This window comes from Sceloporus undulatus, chromosome 1 (assembly GCF_019175285.1).
Source record: "Sceloporus undulatus isolate JIND9_A2432 ecotype Alabama chromosome 1, SceUnd_v1.1, whole genome shotgun sequence".
In the NCBI taxonomy this organism is placed as follows: Eukaryota; Metazoa; Chordata; class Lepidosauria; order Squamata; family Phrynosomatidae; genus Sceloporus; species Sceloporus undulatus.
The window spans coordinates 249,982,453-249,990,384 of record NC_056522.1 but is presented as its reverse complement, the minus strand read 5'-3'; positions in this window follow the sequence as shown (position 1 = coordinate 249,990,384).

Below are 7,932 nucleotides of genomic sequence, written 5' to 3'. Positions count from 1 at the left end.
AAAAAACAAGGCATAGTCTCCAAACCAATAGAACCATCTTCCAGAAAAGGCCAGATGAAAACAAAAGAAAGAGAAATTCCAAACAAATTTATCAGTAAAGTATTAACAAAGCAAGTGAAAAAGAACATAAGGAGATACAAATTAACAGAAGCCTATGGCAATACAATGATTGCATATAACAACTTATAGGGACATATACAGTCTGCCCTTCTTATACATGGATTTCTTATACATGGATTCAAGCATCCACGGTTTGAAAATATTGAACAAAATATATAAATTTCCAATATCAAACCTTGATTTTCCAATTTTTACAAGGGACACAATTTTGCTGTGTCATTATATTTAATAGTACTTCAGCATCTACGGGTTTTGTTATCCATGGGGGATCTTGGAACCAAACCCCAGCATATAACAAGGGTCCACTATACAAACAGATAATAACTATGTAATAGGAACAGCTTCAATTTCTAATAAATAGTCCTTAAACCACCCATGGGATACCACAATTGGGCTTAGAACCATACTAATATCCAAGTCTATTCTAATCCATATGTGCGCTGAATACTTTCATTAATACTTTGTTGATCAGTTTGTCTAGTTATTTTTCTCTTGTTTTCTTTTGGTCTTTTTTGGTCTGCTTAAATGAATAGTTCTCTGCTCAACTGAATTATGATTTTTGAAATTATTATATATAGTCACCACATGTCTAGAAGGATTAACTTATTTAAACTTAAAACAATGTCTGGAGGAGAATATAGATAATAATACATAATAAATAATATATTTATATTTCCCACTCCTCCCTGCGGATCAAGGCGGGATTACACCCGGATAAAATACAGTCATCAATACTGTATAAACACAATACAAGCATGTTCCCGGTCATGATGGGGACAATCATGACCAGGAACAGCAGGATTCTGTTGTCTGAAAGGGAGCCTACAGGCAAGAGTACTATGGAGACAAGAGAGTGTGTGGGGCAGATAGGATTTAGGGAAGAAGGCTGAATTCCACATTGTGAACCAATCAAATCCTTAGCTGTAATTTTCTAATCATAATAAAGCATGTGTCCCAGTGTTCTGTGACCTTTTATTTATCAAGGATATGATATTCTCTGCAAATAGAGATGTGAATCCATGAGCTTGACAGAAGCTATCTTGAGATGCTCATGGAACACAGAAAGTAGAACATTCTCTAATTTTTGAGACTTCTTGCTATGATGGCAAATAATCAAGCCATGTTGCTAAATTCCTTGTCTTAGAGAGAGAAAAAACTGGATCCTAGAAATATTCTTGGAGGTGCCCTTCAAGCTGTAAAATGGCACTAGTTCTGAAATATGTAAGGAAGAGAAAGAAATGTGTCTTTAATGCAGTATGTATGTTTACATTCTGCGTCATGTTGCTAAACTACCATAAATCAACCTCTCTCTCTCTCTCACTCTCCTACTAACCCTTCCCCAAAACTGGGCAGGTGTCCAGATGCACCAAAAACAATCTCATAAATACAAGCCACTAAATAACATGCTTGCTCAATAGCCAGGAGACACAAACAGATTCTGCATGCACTGAATGCCACCATCCATCACTTTAATAGGTGTACTCTAGAAATTAAACCTGTCATGGCCCATCAAACAGAATGTTTCGACCTGTGACATCCTGATGTGCACATTTCTTGCATCCTTTCCTCTGCCTCAGGACACCTTCCCCATACGCTTCCACTTAACCTGTGACCTTTGATATACCGAAGTCTTGAGGGGTCAGGTAGGGAAAGCAATTTAGTGAAGAACAATGTGACAAACAGCTACTGGGCAGCAGCACTAGTGGTGTGTGCCACTGATGTTAAAAGAACAACAGTGACAACCTAGCTAACACATGTTAGCACTGTGCGCAGGGAGGCAAAGATGAACCTCCTTGCAAGACCCTGTTGCCAAGAAAATCCTGTGATAAGACAGTCCCAAGCAAAACAAAAGGCAGGACTAGAACACAAACTGAGAGATAGAAAGGAATAACAGAGGGAACTCACACTAGATTGATGATCAGGGGCACAGAAAAACTTTAAAATATGGGAAGATGAGCAGCATACATGTCCAACAATGCAAACATGGTCTGAAGCAGCACTACACTTATCATAGGAATGTGGAATGTGAAAAGTATGAGCCAGGGGAAGCTACAAATAGAAAGAAAGTAAATGGAACACATAAACATAGCAATACTAGGGGTGAGCAAGCCAAAATGAACAAGAATGGATCATTTTGATCTAGGAATTGGAAGAGTTATGATCAAAGAACTAGACAAGATATTAAAGAGCAAAGACATATTGGCGGGATATACACCGCCAATTTGGGGCAGTCTGGCCCCGCCCCTTTCCCCGGAGTATTGGGGCTTCAGCGGCTACACCGGCAGCCGCTGAGGCCCCGATCTGCCACTTTTCGGGCTGCGGGGAAGCAGCAAAAGGCCGCTTCCCCGCAGCCTGAAAAAGGGGTGTCCCTGGGGCTTCAAGCCCCAAGGACACCCCGCGGCGGCGGGGTTATTGAAAGCCCCACCAACAAAAAGGGATTACACACGCCCACAGCACACGCACATTCAATGCTAAAGCAAGGGAGGGGGGAGAGTTTGGGAGTAAAGGAGAAAGGATAGAGGCACTGTTGAAATAATTACCTTAGGCGTCTTCTCCAAGCGACGGATGTGAGGGATGTTGGAAGGTGGACACGCCGCGGGGAAGTGGGAAAGCAAGCGGCGACCGCGGTGGCTAGGAGCTAAGTTCCAGCTGGCTAAGCTAACAAGAGGCCCGAAAGAGACAGTGGGCTTTGGCTTGCCCAAGTGATTTCAGCGGGGGCAAGTGCCCAAGAGTTCACAGCTGGAGCATTGCTCGACAGAGTTTGGAGGTTTGGAACTTTGTAGCTCACAACCCAAGGAAGGCTGGAATCTGGGTCTTATTTATACTGCGAAACATTGTCTGCAGGCTATAGCTATCTGCAGAACAAAGATCTTGATGGCTATATTTTGTCTAGACTAAAGCTAAACATGGATACACAAAAGGTCTGCCACTTCTTTGGGAGAGGACCACTATCTAGATGTGAGATACTTAATGCCATCAATAGGTGAGGCAAACTTCTTTTGTCCTCATTCTCTCAGGTTGCTGGCAAACTGGAATGGCAACTCCCAGAACTGGTTCTGAAAGGTTTAAATCTACCTTTTGCTATGACCAGATCCACAAGCTGCTTGGCTACGAGGTCGCTTTGGATATGGCGGCTGCGATGGGGTTAGTCAGGGATCATGATTTTCGATCGCTTGGTACCCAACATTTATATAAATACAAACTCGATAACATGGGGAAGCGGGTCTATTTCCCCCAGTTATCCTGATCTAATAATGCAAAATTATCTCCTTCATTAGAAATATGAGCACAACCATTATGAAGAAATTGAAAAGAATCATATGAAATTTAGCCTACTTTTATAGTATATGTACAGTACTGGAATGCATAAGAACCACGTTTGATTATCTGTGTTATACACACACCACAAAAAAGCTCTCCTTAACCAATTAATCACCAAATTGTTATTGTTTGGGTGCCTTCAAGCTGTTTCCAACTTATGGCGCCCCTAAGGTGAACCTTTCATAAGTTTTTTTTGCAAGTTTTATCAGAGGAGGTTTGTCATTGTCATCCTCTGAGGCTGAATGAAATAGTATGACTTGCCAAGGTCATGCAGTGGTTTTTCATTAAATACCTGTTTGAATAAAAGGTCCTTGCCTGCCAGAAAAAGAGAGCCGGGGGCGGGGGGGGGGCAGCTTAGCTTCCTGAAGAAGGGAATACCACAACATGGGAGAAGCTTCTTCATGATACACCTCCTCCATATTTAATACCTGGTCTTCAAGAAGCTATGGCTAGTTGCATGCAGAAAGGTATTTGACCAATGGCCACTATTAAAAATCAGCATGACCAAAAGAGAACCAGTCTGTAGGGTTATCCAGGTAGCCAATATTTGAAGGTGCAGCTCTTGATTCCATCACCACCAGGTCCATTTGGAATATGGACACTAGGACACTGGCTTGAGTACCTGTGTAGTTGTTGTAAAGATACTGAGATGTACTGAACCACATTGAAGATGTCTGTCCTGTAAAATAGTCTCTTGGTGACAAAGTGTTGTACTATGAATCTGGAGACCAGGATCCATTCCTGCTCACCATGAAACCCACTGAGCAAGTCACATGCTCACGAGCCTCAGGGGAAGGTAATGGCAACCTCTCTGAACTAATCTTTCCAAGAAAACCCATGATAGATTCACATTAGGGTTGTCATAAGTTGGAAATGACTTGACAGCACACAACAACAACAAAACAAAAGACATGCAGACGCCAGACTGTTTATACAGAAATGGGCACCAGATGTCAGCATATTCTTAAAAGTACTATATGCCAGCCCTTGTTCAGATTACACACAAAATGATTAGTCCTCCCTGTTGAAAAATTAATATTAGAGTAATATGCCTTATTAGACCAGCCTGGAAAGCACAAAAATGTTAATAAGTTTCCTTCAGCTCTCATTTGGGAGAAGCAAGATGTTACACAAAAAGTAGTTTTAGGAGATGAAATGTGAGAAAGAATGGGAGAAAATAGTGACTTGATCTTGCAGTCTTTTCTGCAACATCTAGCAACCCAAAATACAGCATTATGTTCAAATCTTCAGTTTAGTAAACATTTATGTTTTCCTAAGTGTTTCACTCATAGTTGTACCTGGGTTCTGTGAAAGAAATACAAGGCCAAATCTAATAACAACTAAATCTGTTAAATATTTATTCCTGTTCCAGAAAATAATAGTAACAACAACAACAACAAATGCCCAAAGGCTTAGGTCTGTTTTTATTAAAATGTGCTTTTATAGCCAAGTTCAACACTAGGCAAAAATCTTTCTCTCTCATCTTTCTCTCCCTCTCTCACACCTTTTTACACATGAACACAGTTATAACACTATGACTCCAAATGTAACTGCGACTGGAACTCCCACAGAATCCGGGAATTGGCAATTTAAGGAGGGCCTTTAGAAGTCAGAGAACCCCCTTCCTTTGCCAAAACTGAGCCCATCCAAAACTGGACAATTGCACCCTCATCTCCTGAACTGACCCATGAAAACTGGAAACTAACTCCTATCCAGGCCCGTAGATCTGAGAACTCTAGTTGAAGGGTGCTCAAGAAGGGTCACACTACCTGCACTTAAACCAGAGAGTGGGAAGCCAGCCTTAAACATGGCCAAAGTTTACATATCTAGAGGTGGAAGTGTAAACAACATCCATACATAGGAGGTTCCCCTCAGAAGTTATTACTGGAGCTAAATTTTGTTGCTGATAAATATACAGTGGAGCATGGAATGCTGTGGTTCGGTTCCAGGACTCACCTACGTCCATAAAATACAATGGACCTTATCACACATGGGGTGGGGGGTTGCAGCTCAGATCCGCAGTCCACTCTGTTTTATAGCAATGCAAATGTGATGTTTTTCCACACCAGATCCAGAGTCACTCCTCTCGAGCAATTCAGGCCCCATTCATACTGGCCTAAAGACATGGAGGGAACTGGGATGATCCGGATCCACCCCCCGAATCGTCTCCATTTGCAAGTGCCCACTACAAATTGAAATCGAATGCATTTTGACAGAAATCGAATGCATTCTGTAGTCTGCTGGCCAGGTGGCCGCTGCCAATCAAGCTATCGTCATGGTGACGTTTGCAGGGCATCGGGGGAAGTGTCCTCCCTTTTTAAAGAGCCAGGCACAGGGGTTTCAGCGGCTAAGAAGGGAGAGAGATGATCGCTCTCTCTCTCTCTCTCTCCTCTCTCTCTCTCTCTCTCCTCTCTCTTTTAATAAAACCGTGGGCTTTTTGGGCAGATCTGGCCCCTGTCCCAGGCAGAGGATGGGATTGCCATGGCATTTTTTTAATGCTTTTAAAAGCAACATTAGCTTTCCTTTGCTTCCTCTGCTGTATCTGCTCAAGACGACAACTCATTCGCATTTTGCTCAAAAAAAAATTGCTAAAAATGTAACATTGTTGATTGTTGAACATTTGTAGCTTCTCTCTCTGCAGAAAGCAAGGTGATCCAAGTATATCCAAGTGCAAGCCTGGCTCATCTGCCTCATGATATAAACCATGCGCATGTTCGCTCAAAAAAAATTGTTAAAAATGTAACATACATTCTGGAATATAAAAATGCGCCTGTTCGCTCAAAAAAATTGTTAGTAATGAAACATACTTCTGGAATATAAACAATGCCGCATGTTCGCAAATCAAAAAAATTGTTAAAAGAAACATCATTCTGGAATATAAACAATGCGCCTGTTCGCTCAAAAAATTGTTAGTAAGAAACATACATTCTGGAATATTAAACAATGCGCATGTTCGCTCAAAAAAATGTTTGAATTTGAAAGGGGGGGGTTGCCTGACATGAGCTCCATTCATGACCTGATATTTTCCTCCTGCAAGGGAGGATGCCCAGTGACAGAGGGCTTTGGGCGGGGATGCAGGAAAAGAGGCTCCTAAAGAATGCCTTCCCTGCTCCCTCTGCCCAGGGCTCTTTCCTCCCCCTCCCCCTCCACTCGATGAGGGAGGAAATGCCTTGCCCTTGCCCACCCTCTGACCTAATCCCTCCCTCAATTTGCCTCGATCGTGATCGAGGCAAAAGTTTTCATTCCCAGGACCCGGGTTTTTAAAAAGAACAGTTATTGCGCCGATTTCAAAAGACCCGCGCTAGGGGCCATTTAACACGGAACGGGTGGTGCAAGCCCCGGATTCGCTTTGTGTAGATTCGGGTGTGAGTAGAACTTCATGTGATTGAATCGGTTCAGAACCGATTTTTTTTTGTAATGTGGAAGGGCCCTGCAGATTGAGGTTAAAACGTCATGTTTTCCACACCTGGTTGCTTTTCTGTTGTCCTTCTGATAGTGAAGGGGAAGGGAAATCAATTCGATTCCAAGCAAGTCACGTGAGCGGGCTCAAGCAAAGGGGAGTAGGTGCACATTGTATTACCACACCAGAGCATACTGTGAGGGGCCAACAATTCGATCGGCCCCTTGCACATGCTCAGTGGGGCTCTGGACGCTGTCCTCCTTCCCTGCCCCCTCCTTAGCTGTCATCCTTCATTGGGGTCTGAGGAGAAGGCAGGGATGATGGGATAGGTCTCTGGGGGTTGCTGGGGCCAGGATCAGGATGCGGAACAGACAGGGATGATGGGATAGGTCGATGGGGGATGCTGGGGCCAGGATCAGGATGCAGGAGCAGTCAATGGATGATGGGATAGGTGCTGGGGGTCCCTGGGGCAGGATCAGGATTGCAGGAGCACGGGGCATGATGGGATAGGTGGCAGAGGGGGCGAGATGGGGATGCAGGGCAGTCAGGGGATGATGGGTTAGGTGGAGAGGGGCGAGATGGGGATGCAGGAGCAGTCCAGGGGATGATGGGTTAGGTGTCAGGGTGAAGGAGAGGAGTAGATGGGGTTCTGGAGGAGGCAGGGATGATAGGATTGGTGGGCTGAAGGAGTGGAGCAGATCGGGTCCAGGAGGACGCTGGGGATGCAGGGGATGATGGGATCAGCTGGTTGCAGAGAGAGGAGGATGGCATGAAGGAGGAGGAGGGGATTACGGAGCAGGCCGCAGGGGCACAGGGGGGGCATCAGAGTGCTTTCCTCACCAGAACAATCGCAGTGCATCAAAGGCAGCCAGGACGCAAATTCTCTGACAGCCACTTTTTTCCCGTTTTAACCAAATGAGAGGTGACTTCAAAACGCTGTCTGAAGCAATTCGCAGGGGCTCCCATAGAAATCTATGATGTCTGATAAAACAGTCTCTTTATGAGGTGAACCACATCGTTGGAAGTGCATCATTTCGGACAGTGAGCGGGAACTTGGCTACAAAATCCACCCAAAAGCTCCATGTGGATAT